This window comes from Equus caballus, chromosome X (assembly GCF_041296265.1).
Source record: "Equus caballus isolate H_3958 breed thoroughbred chromosome X, TB-T2T, whole genome shotgun sequence".
Lineage (NCBI taxonomy): Eukaryota > Metazoa > Chordata > Mammalia > Perissodactyla > Equidae > Equus > Equus caballus.
In genome coordinates this window covers 88,368,080-88,388,062 of record NC_091715.1, presented here as the reverse complement: position 1 = coordinate 88,388,062, position 19,983 = coordinate 88,368,080, and the positions used below count along the sequence as shown (strand labels likewise).

The 19,983-nt window shown below is 35.6% G+C and overlaps 1 long non-coding RNA gene across 1 annotated transcript in view; it reads right to left on the bottom strand.

Annotated features, from left to right (window-relative positions):
• Positions 1–129: 129 nt before the first annotated feature.
• Positions 130–19,983, bottom strand: part of LOC111771514 (uncharacterized) — a 36,206-nt gene continuing 16,352 nt past the window's right edge. Inside the window, exon 4 of the long non-coding RNA XR_002805368.2 lies at positions 130–2,999. This is a non-coding gene — a long non-coding RNA (uncharacterized lncRNA). The remainder of the gene's footprint in view (positions 3,000–19,983) is intronic.

Genomic DNA, 19,983 nt, shown 5'->3' with positions numbered 1-19,983 from the left:
AGATTCCACATAATCCCAATTAAAATCTCTGTTAGCCTTTTGTATAAATTGACAAACTGATTCTGAAATTCATATAGAAATTAAAGGAATCCATAATAGCCAAAACAACTTTGAAAAAGAAGAACAAAATTGGAATACTAATGCTATTTTATTTCAAGTCTTACAAGGCTACTGTAATTAAGACAATATCTGATTGACATAAAACAGAATAGAGTTCAGATATAAACTCACACATATACAGACAACTTAATTTTGACAAACATGCTTTGTCAATTCATTGGAGAAAGGATAGTCTTTTCAGGAAATGGTGCAGAAACAAGAAGCTTTACATATCTTAAAAAGTTAAACATATTCCTTCCATATGGTTCAGCCATTTCACTCCTAAGTTTTTATCAAAGAGTAACGAAAGTATATGTTCATACAGAGACTTGTACACAAATATTCATATAGCTTTATTTGTAATCCAAAACCTGGAAACAAATGTGCAGTGAGTGGATAAACAAACTTTGAAATGCATACAATGGAATACTACTCAGCAATAAAAATTAACAAACTGTAAACGTAGGTTACAACATAGAGGAATCTCAAAATAATTATGCTTAGGGAAAGAAGACATAAAAAGCATAAATACCGCATTATTTCATTTATTTAAAACTCTAGAAAATGCAAAATATTCTGTAATGGCAGAAAGTGGGTCAATGGTTGCCTGTGAAGGTTTAAGGGTGAGGATTACAAAGGGGTACTAGGGAAATTTTTTGGCTAGGTGGATATACTCATGATGTTAATTTTGGTGGTGGTTTCACCATTATAAATATATGTTAAGACTGTCAAACTATATATTTTAAATATGTGCAATTTATTTACATCAATTATACCTCAATAAAACTGTTAACATTTAAAAAAATATTACAGTCATTATTTTTAACAGCTCCTCAGATGGTTCTAATATGTACACAGGTTTGAGAACCAGAGAGCTACCTATTTCACCCCAAGGTGGAATACAGTTGATTGCCCAGACATCTACATACCATCGGTCCCTTTTTCTGTCTTCTATTTTTGCAATTATTTGCTTAAGAAGATTTAAGCTATTTTTCAGTTCAGCTAGATAAGGACCCAGTTTGAAAACAGGTATATTTTCAGTAATTTTTAACTCCCAGAAGTATTGTCTGTGATGTTGCTATAAATCATGGAATGTTAAAGGAAGAGACAAGCCTGTGGATCATCTTTCCTCAATCTTTTGTTAGCTGATGGGACAGAGTGAACTTTTAGGGAGACTGAAGAAGATACTATAATATTGGAATTAAAACAGTCTCTTTAAGGTTTCCTCTCTGAGCCAGCCACAGACCAATAGAGGACAGATAACTAATAAAATATCCTAAGCTTCTTTGGGGGAAAAATATACCGTAGAGATCAAGTAATGCTGCGTACAATACTTTGGTCAAATTACGTATTAGGATTGTGTCCAACTCTGAACATCAGTTTTATGGAAAAAGATCCAGAGGAAGTCCAAACGGATGCTTAAAAATAAAGAAACCAAGGAATTGTCAAAGGAACTATGGCCATTTACCCTATGGAAGAGAAGACTTTGGTTGGACAAGGAGCATGATGTCTATTAAAATTTGAAAGAAAGTGAGGAGCATCTTCTATGATGAGGGTAATACCAATATCCCTGAAGCAGCAACCAAAAGGTGACTCTAGAGGAAATATTTTCATGTTATTATTTTTGTTTCATCATTGCGTTTATGCAAGGTGAGCCTAGGGAAGGACAATTTGTACACACTCCTACTTATATCCTTTCCCAAGGAGCTTGAGATCACCATGCATTCCTCCACATCATAATCACACAACTGACGTGTCTTGAAGCTGGGCTATGACCATGCAGTATAACTCCTCCACAAGAAAATCCCATTAGGAAATAACTCAAAAACCTCTTTGGAAAGAGTCACATGTTCCTACTTCCTAATTGAGAATAAGGACCCAAGTCATTTACACTTTTAGATTAGCCAGGCTTAACTGAAACTCCCAATAGGTTGCCATGCTGATTCAAGGTTACTATTCAGGCTCAGGCATTAATGTCTCAAGTACAGACGCCTTATTTTTGGTGAGAAATTTGACTTTGCAATCTATGATATATTTATATAAACATAAAAGAAAACACTGATTTTGCCTAAATTACCCTTGTTATTTGTGTTCATTCACTAGAGAATCCTAATTCACCAAATCCAAAGATTCACTTTTTTTCTGGAGGCTTATCACACAAACCAATCTCAAAGAAATCAAGTAAATGTATTCCTTTTGGAATCAAAAAATGGAGTTGATAGAAAATAATGAGTCACAGAGTATTCCAGATGGTTAACTCTTGTGTTTAACTGTTATATACCATTAATGAATAGTAAATATATAAACATAAGAATTTTAATATCATAAAATATACTTTTCTGAAACTAAAATGGGAATGCCTGTTTGTTTTATTTTAGAATGTATCTGAATACCTAACAGGTTATTGTTATGAACAGCAACAATTGTTCTATACACTTGTAAACGAAATTCTGGTTATTTCATTATTTTGGTGTTTTGGATTCTGGGTAAATGGAATTATACTATATTGGGCTCAGAATGCATGGATCTCTTCTATTCTCTTGGAGCTTGAGGATAGCATTATTCAGAAATTCAGGGAGATTATACACACACGCGTACATATATATGCATATGCACACAAAATATACTTTATCTGCACTGTTCGTAGGTTTCATGGAAACAAAGCTTTTAGAACTTCATGACTTTCTCCCATTTCTAAAGATGATTGGAAATGTCCTGTTTCTTTGACTGTCGTTCAGCATACACATATCCAGCATCTGACCAGGAATGTGAGTCTTGACATCTCCTGCCAAGGTAGTAATATTGCTTGTAATTGATCTCAGCTGGGCTTTCAATTCTCTACGATAGGCAGGAACATCAATGAGGACAACTCATTTATCCACAGCGGCAGTGGCACCAGCCTATTATAAGAGTACATGAGAATAGATGTACTTTAGAAACTTTAGGCTTTAGAGATAATGTTAAAACGAAGTGAAGTAAGAAAAAAATTAAAGTGCCAAAGGCTTTCTTTCAATAATTTTAAACCTGTTACTTACGATGAAAACAAATCAGAACACATAAATGAAAATTATTCTAATGGGTTTTCCAAGAAAGGAAACAGTATAGTGCAAAGTTCAGAGCATGGACTTTGACTCAGTTTATTCATCTGCTAAATGAGGTAACCATTTCTAATACCAGAGTGTGGTAAGAACTGAATTAGATATCACATATTAAGTGCTTAGCACAGGGCCTGTCATATAGTTATGATTGTGTATATTGAAGCTATTATAATTTAGAACAGGGGTGGTCTTCAAGCTTTTGCTTCCAGAGACCCAAACAAGGTGTCCTCATGTCAAGTTTTATTTACCTGGAAAGTATTTTAAACTATATTTTATTGGACAATACTTTGGAAGAAAGTATGGAAGTAGCATCATTCTTTGTTGAACCAATTGCCCTAAATATTTATTCATAATTAATTGAAGGTGCCTATATACGTACCATTTCCATTGCAAAATAAGTTCTAAGTATATTCATTTTATGCCTTGTCATAGAGTACATTTCAGTTTGTGCATACATGTGACACTGAAGTCTCTGTGTAGGGTAGAGTATCTTCATAAGTTAGTTGCCAGATATTTCTCCCTTTTGAACATATGTGATGTGAATGTACATGTGAGTGCAAACATATATGCACCTGTGTGTGTGTTTAAAGGCAAAAATCATATAACTGGGGCCAGGTAAATGTTTGTATCAGAAACTAGAGAAAAATATGTCCAATATAACTATGTAATTGCTATAATAAGTGGCTATAAAGCCACCCTGCCCTTATGCATTGAGGCTCAGAAACGTGAATAGCTTATTGATGTATTCTGCCTATCAGAAAATATACAAATATAACACATTAATTCCATGCCAAAAAAATAATTTATAGGATTCTACTGCCTCTGGGAGCCAGGAGAAGCTAATTCTCACATTGCCTTCATCTGCCTTTTGGTTAAAAGGAGTATTTCCCTGTCAGTATAACAGGTAGAGAAATTTCATTTCATTGCCAATTGCTGATCCACTGTTTATGAAGTTCACCAACTTCCATAGAAAGATATTGAATATAACTTCTCTTCATCACTTTATTCTGAATAATTCTTTTTCACATAAAGGAATATAGCATACATCATTGGATTGATCTGTTTTTATGCTATTTATTCAACACTGAGCCTCTGGGCTGCCATTTCAAACTACCTTAATAAACCTAACACTACCTTTATAGTGATTCCTTGCTTAGAAGACTGGATACCACCAATGTCAGTTCAATAAACATAGCCTAAAGAGTCACTTTCTTCACAAACAATTCAAACAAAGTGTCAAGTAGAAACATCCTATATTGGACAACACCAAGCAAAATTATTCCAGGACTGAAAATGTCTGAGATGCTCATTGGCTTTGACTGAGTGATGAAAATGTGTACAGATCTGTTGCCCAAAAGCAACAGTGCTGATAATGAACTGCGAAGATTTTCATCCACAGTATTCTTAATAGTGATTCAGTGGATGTACACAGTGCCAGATGTCTAAAAGCAAAGAGTTGAAATGCCTTTCTGGCATTTTATGCATTATCTGTTACAAATTTCAACATGACCATTCTCGTAGATCCGGTCATTCAACATTAAGGCTGTTCTCCACAGAATGCAGGGGATATGACTTTTGTCTAACAATAGTCAAAATTCCTGCAACAATCGTTTCAATTTTCCGCTATCACTTACCGAATCTGTACTCTTGACAAGATAAAGAGAAACACTGGCTACCAAACATCTCTTCTTCCAGTAAGATTAGTATTTTCATTAATTATATTTTAAGACATGTTATTGCATATACAGAAGTCTCGATTCTAGGCAAGGGCAGCATTACAATTATGGCCTTTAAAAAAACAATCAAATATTTAGTGAGCATCTACTGTGTATCCAGGGCTATGAAAATATTAAAGAGAATAAGGCTTTTCCTGATCTTATAATGTAGTTGAAGGGAAGAGGCTAACACTTTTCATCATTTAATAAGCATTAACTGAGCAACAACTATACACTAGGCCCACTGCAGGGATAGTAGAGCAACTACAGTACTATAATCCTGGTATGCTCAAGGTACTATGGCAGGACAAAGAAGAGACATCCAACTGAGAATGGTGGTGGAAAACATCAGAAAAGACTCTCAGGAGAGGTAAAGGTTGAGCTGAGCCATGAAGAATGATTAGGGATTCAGCTGACAAATTAGGATAGAAAAGAATACATGTTGAGAAATGAAAGGTGAGTTAAGAGAATTGAAATGGGTAATAAAGTCTGATGTTAAATGATGAATCCAAGATTTCCAACCTAGAAGACCAAGAAATTTGTGCAATCAACAGGACAAGCACAGTTTTAATATATGCTGCTTAGGAGAACAATAATGGGTTCCTTTTAGAGTGGTCTGTATTTGAAGTGATGTCAAAATTTCGTTAGAAAATGAAAATAAATGAAAGAAACACAGGCGGACAATCAGGCCTAGATTTGGAAGTTTTGTGAATACAATCAAATAGAAATAACTCATCATGCCTTTTTGTGTGCCAGATCAGCTATTTCAATTCACCAAATAATTTCACTATTATTTATTGAACTCATGCTTCTAGGTACCATACCAATGAGGCTCTTTAGTTGCAACTCTCATATAGGCCTGGTGTTTTCATAATCTCCAGATATAAAATACTCAAAGCAAATTTTGTAGTATAACATAATATTCCTCATCAATAGCTAAGTCTATGTGGCAAATATGCTTTTCTCTGACCAACCTACTATAGCTCTAGGAGAGGCAGATATCATGGAAATTAGTGTCTCTGTCGTTTTGTGAGTCTCAAGAAAACTAACCCATCAAGCATTTCACATTAGCCTAATGTTGGATTGGTTTTGTAAACAAAGTGTCAGCAAAAATTAGTGAAATTAACTGCATAGCAGAAGCAAAAATACTTTTAAAAAAGCTCTCAATTACCTGACACAATAATCACTGGAGCACAAAATGATGCTCCAGAGTCACTGCAAGATGCTTCATGCAGTCCCTACAAAAAGACGAAATTGTGAGCAGCATTATTTTGGTTCTGTGAACTCCTTTACAGTTCCATTTTCTGAAATTAAATCCATGTATGTCATATGTGATACCATCCTATAGCCTGAAATTGCACCCAAATATTCTTAGTGATAGAGCATAAAACACTTAAGCACTTCCTCTCCATGTCAGATAAGACCACTAATCGAACTAATATTTTACAAAGGAGGAAAAAAACACAATAAGTCTTCTCATATACAGGGAAATATATATACTTTTATAGATATTTTTGAAAAATATTCATTTGGTTAAGTTGAAAATATGAAAGTGATTAGTTCTTCCTCAACTTATTTTTGTCAACAAAGCCCTGAATTTAAACAGCTCTTTCACTCAAAGCTTTCTTTGTGAGCATCTGATGCTTTATTTCTTTTATCTAAAATCCCTCGCTTTAAATTGACACAAAGATCTAGTACCTGAATCTGTGTTTATTCTTTTTTAAAAAAAATATGAAAAGGACAGGCCTGGGTGTCATGCAGGCAAAAGCGCAGGCTATATTTAAGCTCAGAAGAGGTTCCATATCCAAGAAAGATATTGGAATTGGGAACAGCATAGTACATAACATAGTCAGAATAGGCAGCATAAATGAGTTTAAGGCTAAGATGGATATACGCTTGGAATCAATACAGTTGGATACGCTTGCTGAATAGCAAGATGCACCTGCTGAAAGGCAGCAGGATAACTAGATTGATACTGGCTCTTTCCAACAATAAATTTTGTGTTTCAGAGTAATATTTCATGGCTGACAATTGGAACAGTGGTGGCACAGTTGGATTGATTGGCACTGAACACAAGGTTTTATTTGTCAACAAATGTGTTTCATGATTCATCTTGGACTCCCTGATTGATTGGATACTGACTGCATAGAAAAAAATTTTATAAGTCTATCACAGAAGGTTTTTGGAAATACATCAACAACACTGACTCATCAGCACAACACAGTCACATACTGAAGAATGCAAATGTTTCCTGGTACTCATTGCTATTCAGGATGGAGATTAGTAAATAGATTCGCACGCAGTAAATGCGAGGTACAAGCATCTCATTGATGGTACATCACTTTTGCTCTTAATGTCAAACTCTTCACCACCTTTTTTTTGTTCCTTATGACTCATCCAAGCACCAGTGGATACCAGAGGGCCATGGAAAGTCACCTAACTCACCTTTAATACATCAAGGTGGCCTTGGCCTTCCTGTACTTGTGGTGCATCAAAACAACTACAGTATAATGGGTAACAATGCTGGATTTGGAGTCAGACGAACTTGAGTTGAAAAAACCTCACCTTGTTACGAGATATCTCTGTAACGGGAACAAGTTATTTAATCACTCTAAGGTTCACTTTCTTAGTCTGTAAAATGAAAATAATAACCTATATTGCAAAGATTAAATAATACAACCACTCAAAAATATTAGCTACCATTCAGCAGTTTTGTTCATACATTAGGCAGTTTAGTCCACAGCTACTCATAGGTCATGATGCCCTAAACCAAGTAGCTATCCCCAGCAGCTCAAAAACAGTGTTATGCAATGCCAAGCCATCTTTGCACCTCTCAGCCATTTCCTGACTCATTAGGGAGGTGACTGGTCATTTCTTCGCCCAAACAAGGAGGCTACTGCTCACAAGAATTGGACAGTTTGACTTCTTAACCCTTCATCCTTTTATTTAAAGGTCAGTCAATTGATCCATCTGTCAATATCTCATTAATAAGAAAGTTTGAAAACTTTCTAATTTATCAGAATGATCAACAGAAACAGGCCCTCTATGGATATGTGCAAAATGCATGTTTGCTTAAGGTGCTGTCATTTGTGAAAATCTATACAAAACACAACAAAACCTGGGGGGAAATGGAGAAAAAAATTGCATAAAGCCAGCACCAGGGAGCAGCAATAGCCCAAAGTGGTGCACAGCCGTTTCCTCAAAAGTGTGGCAGACAGCAATCTACTGCCATTGATTTAAGGTATACAGATTTTTCAGTGCATTCTGACAACATTCTTCTACCCATACTGTTAAAGTAAAGGAACCAACCTTTAATTCTTACTTGGATAATGCCCTAGGATTTAAAATTCAATGAATAAAACAAGGAAAAAAGTTTTTTGTTGTTGATTAATTAAAACTATATCCACAAAAATCAGTACGAATTCATAAGTTTTCATCAATTAGATACTATCATTCATACCCAGTCTCCTGACCACTTTGTCATCACCCTTAGATTGGCCAGCCCCTTAAGTTTTCACAAAGAAATAAGGATCAGTCTTCTGGGTTGCTGTGCTGAGCTGGCCCTGGACCTATTTTACTTCCTATCTCCCAGGTTCTATGGTAGACTTCAGCTCTGAGTACTCAGTAAGTGCCTCCTGGCTTTGACCTCTGGTTGCTCCCTACCTCCCAACTGTTCGCTTACCCCTAGTTTTTTTCTTATTCTTGACATACTGTTTAAGTCCTAGATCACAGGCTTGAGGCTGACTTGCAAACTTCCAAGAATATAAAGAGAATTCAGATGTATACACACACACACACACACACACACACACACACACACACACAGAAGTAAAAAATAAAACTTCCACATGCTTTGTATGAATTATCCAAAAATTTGAGAACAAACAGGGTTTTAGATAAATCATTGGATTAGATCTCTAGGATATCTAAACTCACTACATGTGTTGCCAACCCTTTACTGGCATCCCTGTTGGAAGGATATAAAATTACAATTCTGGAATAATTCAACCCATTACGATGATAGGTTTCTAGTTTCTTGTGCTAAAAAAAATATGGATTCTCCTAAAGACTCAACCAAAAAACAGATCTAATCAATGACTCCAGTAAAGTTGTAGGATGGAAAATTAACACTCAAAAATCAGTAGCATTTCTATACACTAACAACAAATTTTCTGAAAAAGAAATCAATCCCATTTACAACAGCATCACAAACAAAATACTTAGGAATAAATTTAACTATGGAGGTGAAAGATCTCTACTCTGAAAACTACAAGACATTGATGAAAGAAATTGAATAAGACACAAATAGAAAGGTATCCTGGGTCCATGGATTGGAAGAATTAATATTGTTAAAATATGAGTAGTACCCAAAGCAATCCCTCTCAAGATTTCAATGTCTTTTTTTTTTTTTTTACGGAAGTAGAAAAAAACACTCCTAAAATGTATACGGAACCACTAAAGACCCTGGCTAGTCAAAGGAATCCTGAGAAGAAAAACAAAGCAGGAGGCATCACACTTCTTGATTTCAAGCTATATTATAAAGCTATAGTCATCAAAACAGTCTGGTACTGGCATAAAAACAGACAAATAGACCAATGGAACAGAATTGAGAGCCCAGAAATAAGCCAAAGCATATACAGCCAACTAATATTTGACAAGAGATCCAAGAATGTTCAACGGAGAAAAGACATTCTTGTCAATAATGGTGCTGGGATGATTGCATAGTCACATGCAAAATAATGAAACTGGACCCATATCTTATACCATTCACAAAAATTAACTGAAAATGGATTAAAGACTTAAAGGTAAGACCTGAAACAGTGAAACTCCCAGAAGAAAACACAGGAAATAAAGTTCCTTGACACAGGCCTTGGTAATAATTTTTTGGATATGATACCTAAAGCATAAGCAACAAAATCAAAAATAAATAAGTGGTAATACATCAAACTAAAAAGTTTCTGCACAGCAAAAGAAATCATCAATAAAGCAAAAAGAAAACCTGCAGAATGAGAAAAAATATTTACAAACCATATATCTGATAAGGGGTTAATATCCAAAATATACAAAGAACTCATACAGCTCTAAAGCAAAAAACCCAATTTAAAAAAGGGCAAAGAGGGGCTGGCCTGAAGGTGTAGTGGTCAAGTTTGCATGCTCCCCTCCGGCAGCCCAGGGTTCATGGATTCGGATCCCCGGGGGCAGACCTACACACTGCTCATTAAGCCATGCTGTGGCAGCATCTGATAAACAAAAAATAGTGGAAGATTGGAGCAGCTGTTAGCTCAGAGACAACCTTCCTCAAGCAAAAAGGAAGATTGGCAACTGATGTTAGCTCAAGGCCAATCAATCTTCCTCACTCAAAAAAAAAAAAGGGCAAAGGATCTGAATAGACATTTTTCCAAAGAAGATATATGAAACGCCAACAGGTATATGAAAAGATGCTCAACATCACTAGTCATTAGGGAAATACAAATTAAAGCCACAACGAGATGTCACCTCACATCTCTTAGAATGGCCATCATCAAAAACACAAGAGATAACAAATGTTGGCGAGGATGTGGAGAAAAGGAACATTTGTGCACTATTGGTGGGAATGCAAATTGGTATGCCCGTTATGGAAAAGAGTATGGAAGTTCCTCAAAAAGTTACTACCATAGGACCAAGTAACCAAGTAATCCCACTTCTGGGTATATATCCAAAGGAAACAAAATTATTAACTTGAAAAGATATCTGCATGCCTATGTTCATTGCATCATTATTCACAATAGTAAAGATTTGGAAACAACCTAAGTTCCCATCAAAGGATGAATGGGTAAAGAAGTTGTGGTATGTATATATATATATATACATATACATATATATATATATATATATACACCACGGAATATTTTTCAGCCATAGAAATAGTGAAATCTTGCCATTTGTGACAACATGGATGGACCTTGAGGGCATTATGCTAAATAAAACAAGTCAGACAAAGAAAGAAAAATACTATATGATCTCACTTATATTTGGAATCTTAAAAAAATATCGAAACTCATAGAAAAAGAGATCAGACTTGCTGTTACCAAAGGTAGAGTGTGGGAGAAGGGGGAATTGGAAGGAAATGGTCAAAAGGTACAAACTTCCAGTTATATGATAAATAAGTACTAGGGATGCAATGTACAACATGATGACTATAGCTAACAATGCTGCATGATATACAAGAAGTTGTTAAGAGAGTAAATCTTAAGAGTTCTCATCACAAGGAAAAATGTCCTTTTCTTCATTCTTTTATTTTTATTGTATCTATAGGAGAAGATGGATGTTAGTTGAACCTATTGTGGTAATCATTTCACAATATATGTAAATCAAACCATCATGCTGTATGCCTCAAACTTATAAGTGATGTATGTCAATTATTTCTCAATAAAATTGGGAAAAAATAAAAGAAAAAAGTGATTTTTGTCATCAAAAAAATATATACAGAAATTCTAAAAACACAGGAAACATTAGCTTCCTTGTAATTTGTCATAAGGAATTTTCTAAGCTGGGGATTTTCTATCCAGGTGGGTCTATGTATCATAATCACCCTGGGAGGCTTCTCAAATTGCATACTGCCCATCCCCCACTCCAGGTCCCAACCTAAATTCTGACCTCCATCTCTTAGGACATACCTTACTCTCTACTTGAGAATTTCTTCTCAACCCTCTGTTGCTGATGAGAGTTTGGAATATCCTTCCAAGGTTCTTGGGCAGGGAAAATGTTGAGAATTGACTTAGGATTGCCATTTATTGCCATTTTTTGTTCATTCAACCAACATTTATTGAATGCCTACATGGTGACACACTTTTTAAACAAAATACAAAAAAAGAAATATAGAAACTAAGTGTTCATTACTCTCATAAAATATTAGTAGATTTCTCCTTTTTGTCCCATCCTCCTACTTCTACTCACAACAAATGAAGTCAAATTTCATGAGCTGATGAAAGTGAGTAATTATATAATTCATTCTTTGGCTGAAATATACCATTTTATCCTATCCACTATGGAATATTGAGTATTCAAGAGTAATGCCCTTAATATTTCACTATCAGTTTGTGAATAATTGTAGAAAAAAATTAAAATAATTCATACTTTTTATAAATTACTGGTAAGATGATACAGTTACAAAGGGATTCAAAATCAAAATAGATGTATTGCAAAAATTGAAAAATTATTCCTTTTATTAACCCTTAATTTTATCAAAATATTGCTATTTATATTCACAATTCATATTTTATATACCCCTTTACATACAAAATAAATACTTTTCTATTATGGGCATGAGACCATTGTATGCTAACACAACAATTAAATATTTCACATTTCTTGTTTCACATTTCACATAGTATTTCAGATATTTTAATTATCTTACAAATTATGTTAAGACGTATCAAGCACAGAATTCTTTAATTCCAGGATTCAACTAGCATATGCTTCCTTTGATTTCTCTGAGAAGGAGATTTGGGGGCCTTGCATTCAAGGCCCAACTAAGAGTTATTAATTACCAAGAGGCTAAATTTGGTCATGTAGACATCTATCACAAACCACAGAGTCAATATGTACTGAGGTCACATATCAGTGATAATTTATGTAACTAAAAGGGTGAACAATGCAATCACCAAATAAATAGACATTTTTACTGTATACCTGACTGCTTAATGGCTCTTATTTTAATTGGGGTACTGGCATTTTCAAAACGATTTCTTTTGCTCCCTCTGTCTTTTTTATTGGTCTGTTTCTTCCACATCAGCTAGGAATTGCTTATCAAGTTAAATTTTCCTTCTCTCCTATTAGACACAACATATCCTCCAGTGATAATTGGTCTTCTTTCAAAAATTCAACTTTAACTAAAAACTGAACAAAATGTCCTTTAAATCCCATAGAACACAACCCTGAAATATCTTTTCCTGTTTCTTCCTAATTTACACAGCAAAGAAATACATGCCTCTATTTCCCTCAGAGTTAAAGGTGAGGCAACACTTTCAAGGGCTGCAATAGGGGATACTGGACAGACAAGGACTAAGAACAAAGGATAAAAAGAAGTCTGCCAAAAAATAGTGTTGAGGGGAGTGCTGTCTAGCCACTTACATTTTACATCATTGCCAAAGGTGGGCTCTGATTCTACTATGTAAAATGCGAAGTGACCGCTCCTTTGCACAGCTACCAAAAGCACAGGGCCCTCTTCTCTTGATTGGGTAGAGAAAGTGTCACTACCTCAACTCCAAATGCTTAAATCTAAGATAATAATTCTTCATTACATTAAAACCCAGAAGTCAAAAATTTAAAAAGTCAATATCTCTTTTGTTTGAATTCAAGCTTTGACCCTCAATTTGTTCTCAATAAATAATTCTTGAAAGACATAAATGACTGTATATATGCCTAGGCTGGAATAACACCTAGGTGTTCTGTGTTGGGTTAGTGTCCTCAGTGAAAGGGCCATACTGAAGACTTCCTGTGCTCAACTGCGCATTTAGTCAGTTTTAAGGTAGTCAGATTTAAAGAGAAGGTTTTATAAAGGTTGCTGGGATATAAAAAGCAGCTAGTTGGTACAGCTGAGTAGCGAAATGACTAAATTGAGGCTTGGGAGTCACAGAGTCCCTTATTAGCTGCACCTGTAAAATTCAGGTAATACTGTGTCAGAGGGGAGTTCTGTGAGTGGATGAGATCATGCATGTGATAAATGTGCAAAGTGTAAAGCATAGAACTCTATATGACTCCACTCATAGGTGGAAGTTAGTATATTGATAAGGAGATCTGATCGGTGGTTACCAGGGAAAAGGGGGGATGGGGGGAGGGTACAGAGGGGGAAGTGGTGTACCCACAACATGATTAACAAAAATGTACAACTGAAATCTCACAAGGTTGTAATCTATCATAACATTAATAAAAAAATTTTAAAAAAAAATAGTGCTTTATTATGTTTGCCAAGGTTCAATTACATTTGCTCTTGTTCTTGCTCTCACACTCTCCCTCTCCCCCAAGCTAAGTGCAGTCCAGCCCCTACTCCCGCCTTGGAAATCCCATCCACTCCCATGAATGTGTCTTCCAAATCTCTATGGCTAACTCTACCTTTTCTTCTGGGTACTAGCTTTGTGTCTCTATATGCACATTTCCCACAAGATGTCCTGCTTGCACTGTTGACTGGGCTCATCCTCTCCTCTTCCAAAGAGCCTTTTCTTCCTGATTTTCCTGTTTATGTTAATAGTCAGTCAGATTTAAAATCTGGAAGTCCATTTTGGTTCCAACTTCTCCATCACCCCCACAGGAAGACACGTGCCAAGTAATGATGGTTTTTTACCTCTGCTGCATCTGTCAACCTTATCACCTCTCGTCTATTCCCACTATCCCTAATTACCTCATGCTTCTGCTACTCTGATAGCTTCAGAACTGGTCTCTCCACTTTCTACCTCTCTATGAGTTCTGTTGCATCCTATACACTGCTTTTCACTTAAGATTCCTAAAGTGAAGTGAGACCTGGTTATTGATAAATAAATGAAAAGCAATAGGATATATTGGAGTATATGAAAAAGCCATTTGGTATAAAACTAATTTGGCCTGATCTTATTTTTCCAAAAGGGCCAGATGGGGCCTGTTGAGCATGCATTGTACATCTGCTTTAAACATTTAGTATGTCCCAAAGACAAGAAAGATGCCCTTCAAGATAGGGGTATAGCTTTCTCCCATATCAACATTTCTTTAAGGATAAACATCTCTTCCTAGAAACTAAGGATTAATTACTGACATGCTGTGCTCACCTTGCGACCACTGACCTGCTGACCACTGACTTTCTTTGCCAACTAAGCATCTTGTGACGGTAGTAAAAGAGATATTCCTGTCATATGTGATGTATGCTCTTTGTTCCAAGATGGTATATAACCACTCTGTACAACCCGGTTCTTTGGTGCCCTTCTTTCCTTGGGAAAAGAAGGCTCTGGGTTATAGTCCTCAGACCTGGCTCATAATAAACTCAACCAAACTTTGGTGTACAGATTGATCATGGATTATTTGCATCAACATTATGTAGTCCCCCAGCTTAAAAAAAAAAGCTTCCTTGATCTTCCATTTTCACAAAAATTCTCTAGCCTTTAAAACCCTCCAGCACAAATTACACTCTTCTTATACCACTTCTTATTAATTTCTGGTCGGTATCAGAGTTTCTTGTACTTGTAGCAGTTGTACCAAATTACTCACTATTTTGTACCTCTACAAGCCCCAACTTCACATTATAAAACAAGAGAAACAAAGAAAAAAAGATATAAGATCCACAGGCAACAGAGAATGTGGAAAGCACTGAAAAATCAGGAGACCTGCGTTCTAATTCTAGCTTTTCCCCCAATTTAAACAATATTATAAGCAAGTCATTTGACCTATATGGAGTACATCAGTTCCCTTCCACATAAATGACTACTAAGGTACTGTATGCTTCGAAGAGTATAAACAGCAACAATTAGTAGTTCTACCAATTGCTGTGTGGCCTTGGACTAATTACTTAGCCTCTCAAGGCCTCAATTTTCATATATGAAATAATAGTTCCCACTTGTATGACTGTTGTGAAGATTAAATGAGTTAATAGATTTAACTTTATTAGAACAATTCCTGGCACAATAAGGCCTCAATAAACATTAACTGTTATTATCATTCTGTGAAGCCTGGGGCATTTTTTTCTGTCTGGCATATTTCTGAAGTGGTTCTTGAATAGTGTGAGCATTCTGCAAATTAACCACAATCATTCAACAGTGTGTTTATACTCAATAACCAGTGGAGAGCGAACCACTGCTATAGTAACAATTGCCAGGACCAGATGTATGTGTATTAAAAAAATAAAATTCAACTGAGTAAATTAGAAGATCTGATCGGATTTATTGAACTTTTCATGAATTGAGCAGCATCCCATTCAGCAAGTAGAGAGGAGCTCCAAAGGACTACAGCAAGGGGAAGGCTCTTAAAGGCAGGACAAGGAAGTTATGAATGGAAAAGAACGATGATTTTAGATTAGCTCATTTTCCTTTGAGAAGTGGAAAGGGCCCATGTGACAGATTACCTCATTGGTGTTAACCAGAAAATTTCATACTGAGTAGTTAAGACCAGATTTCTGGGGGTTATAACTGCAATTAGGTCAAGTATTCAGCTCTTGTTTGGTAATATGGCCAGAATAAGTAACTCCATTTTGGACCTGTGGTTTCCTTTTTAACATGTGAGGAAACTGCAGGGTTTTCTCACTCAAAAATACCACTTGTCGCCTCTACCATCACTCCAATAAACACACGCACACACACTTTCCCCTACAGTGCCTGAGATCACACGATCATAAAGTCAATCTTTTGTGTTAAGCGCTGTTCTTTTTAGTAGATTTTCTATGAAAATGCAAATTCCCCAAGGAGAATTAACACATTAAGTGATTTACACCTTAATGTGACTGAACTTGTCAGTTTTTGTTTTCTCAGACTGAGAAAGGTTCTGCTGAATGAGGCTCCTGCATTGCTGGTGGGAAGTCACCATCTCAACATAAACTTTACTGCTTCACAATTTTGCCAGGGGTTGACTAGCCCTGATACATGCTGCTATTTTTTTCATATGAAAAAATGCCCTTGCAGAAGTGGTATTTTCCAGGTTGTTTTTTCATATGCATTGAGGCAGAAAGAATAGATTTGCAAATCCATACTTGATGTTGCTGGAAAGTTTTCTTGAACAAAACTAATTGAGAACTTTGTTGGGAATGGTTCATACTTACATAAAGATTAACTTTCCTTTCTTGCCAAAAATCACCCAGACATTTTGTTATCTGCCAAGAAAGTGCTCAGAGGCGTCTTTAACTTGCATAGCTGTTTCCAGCTTTAATTCTGAATTGACATTTGCTCTTTAATTGCAATAAATCTCTTCACAAACCCATTTGCTTTGAACGTTTCTTGGATACGTAACCTGTCATTCTTTAAGTGAGGTTACTTTGTTCTTGCCTCAGCATAAGCACAGTAAAATTGAAATAGCTTTCTTCCACAGCACAGAAATTATCATCTGAAAAGGCATTGTTGGGGATGGCCAAGGGAAAGAAGAAAAAGAATATATAAAGCCCCAAGACAAGTGACACTTTGTGCCTCATCCTCCATCCTGATTCTGGCCAACATTTTTAGACAGATGAAATCAGAATATCAAGAACACGTCAGTCTGAGGGGAAAGGAGGAGAGGGAAGAGAAAGGAAAAAAGGGGGAATGGGAAAAATTATAGCTTTCACACCTGCCATTGCCTCCCACTGGAAGGGAAAAAATCTTGCTCTGTTGCCAGTCACGGCAGTAATATAGGTTCACTCACCACCACCACATCCAAATTCAGGTCCTAGACAGAAGTGACTCAATTTTCTATAATTTGAGAATATCTCTGGACATTGTTATTATGCCACTCTTTTTCCTCTGTGTCCATTTATTTCAGGATCCACCTAAGTGTAAACTTTTCCTTAGACTCTTTGTAAGTCATCTTTACAAGCTTGGGCAAGTCATCAACCATTTTTCCATTTACTCATCTGTAAATGTGGCCTAACATTCTCCAGTGTTCCCCAGACTTCAGCCATGTGAATAGTATCTTCATAATTTCTGCCATATCTCTACACTATCTTATTACACTCTCCTATATGTCATATATTTTATACTATATTATTACTAATACTTTTTCTTTAACAAGACTAACTTTTATAACCTCATACTTATCCTAAGAAATGATATAAGCAAAATATCAAGTGTAATATGCTAGCTATACCTTTCCAACATACTTTAAAATAAATACATAACTTTTAAAATAAAAACTTTCCATAGATCACTTGAACTCATCTAATGCACTGTCACCCTTTGTGACACTCTTTTACTGTCAAAATGCTACCAAGACTTGAAATCAGACAAGTCTAATTTCAAAAACTGGCTCTGTCCCCTAATACGTAATCTTGGCAAGTACCAATGCCTACCACATAAGTTGTAAAGAGGGTTAATTGAGAAAATGTATGTTTAGGGTTGGCACCAACAAATGCTGTTTTTGCTTTGTACCTCAGTTGTCATATCTATGAAATGCAACCTAGTATAAATGGAATGAGAATGGGCTTTGGAATCTGGCCCACTGGATTAAAATCCCAGCTCCAGTTACTTAAACTTTTTGAGTCTCAGTTGTCTCTTTTGTAACTGGAGATGATACCAGCTAAATTACATTGGGTCATTGTCATCAAGATCAAAGATAATACATATAAAATGCTTAAATCATGAAGCACTCTGTAAATGGTAACCATAAATATTATCAATATTGTCCTCTTCAGTGCCCTACCTACAACACAGGCAAAATGGAAGTAGATATTATTCATTGAAAAAGTAGAAAACAACCCCATTATCTTCTATCTCATATTCTGCCCCTCTTCCTTTTCTGCCTGATAATTTCCTTGGTAAACAGTCAGGGATCTATCACTCAAGCTATTGCTGGAACCTAAGAGTGTCAATACCAGAATAAGAATGAGATGCAAAGTCAAGCAAGGTACTTCAAAATAAGGCATAAGAGTTAATATTTGTAAGTGATAAGAATAGAGCCTCACAGAGTATGCACTCTGTGTTAAATGCGCCACCTAAGGGCTAAATAAATTAACTAAAAATAACTGTGGAAATATAAGAAAGATAAAAAGAGAAAAATGATGCAATTATTGAATAATCAGGACATACCATGACCCCAGATCATAAGATTTATGTGTCATTGGGTGAGAAATGGGGTTAATGGAGAGGAGGTAGCGAGACAGAAGGAAACAGGAGTCCCCTGGCGTTAGAGATTAAAAGGTAAACTCACACAGGCAAACTAGCCTGGATGGATCTTTGGATTCTTTTTAGCAAAGGAAAAACAAGCAAAACCAAATAAAAATAAAATGGGGCCTCACAAAGGGATGCCTCTTCCCACTCAGAGGTGAGAGTGCAGTAACTCAGAGGGCTACAACAGATGTAGTAATGAGTAATAACGTCATCCTTTAATTGCTCAATCTTAGTAGCAGCCATTGATGGAAAAAAAATCATCCTATTTTTTTTCCTGAACCAGATATCTTGCTATTATGAGTTGCTTTATTTTTGTTCCAGTGTAACGTCAGTGGGCTTACTATATGCAAATGATGAAAGCAAGCCTAGCTAATTAAAGAGAGGCTTAAAATCAAATGTAAAAGTAGCAAAGTATTTTTGTTAATAACGAACTGGTTCCCTAAGTATAAAATATCAAACAGCTTGATATAGTACAGCTTATTTTTTAAGGAAAAAAGAAAAATTCTGAAATTCATAAAAATATTTGTTTTGAAGTAAAAAATACTTAAAAGAAAAGCCCTTTTGATTTTAGTGAGCAAATGTAGACATTATAAAGTCATTAGTGAAAAACACACTAATTAAAATGTAGCTCCATGAAGAAAATGAATGAGTAGGCAGAAAATAGTTCACAGTAGTCTTTCAAAGCCCAAAACTACATTGCTTCTAAGAAACAACTTACATGATATCAGTCATCACTAATCATCACACAGCAAATGGAATTCTGTTCTGAAAATGCATTAAGAAAAATTACTTCAAATATCATTTGGTAATAATGAGCTACCTAAATAATGATGTTAAAATATTTGGTTCATTTCTTTACTTTATGTTTTCCTTTTCCTGTTATTTTATTTTACTTTTTCTCTTATTGACTTCCTATTGAGTCTCTTTTTAGCTTTCTTTTCATTTTCCTCGTTTTTTATTCACCATGTAGAATTTCGTTCCCTTCTGCTTGTTTCCTTATTTATAGCTGCACCTGCACCTCCTCCACCTGTGTTCATACTCCCTATTCCTTCATTGAATGCAAGAGCAGTACAATAAAGAAGGCAGAGAACGAAGCTCAAAAGTCCAATTTTCTGTAACTTGCTCTGCAGGATAATCTTAAAGCACAGAGCTTTATGACAAACCCTGGTAAATTGGTTCAACCTTTAAAAGCTCCAGTACAGTTTGCCCATGGTCATACTGATATAGATTTAGCATACAAGCGGCACAAGCTAGATCTACACAATCAAAATAAGGTAAGAG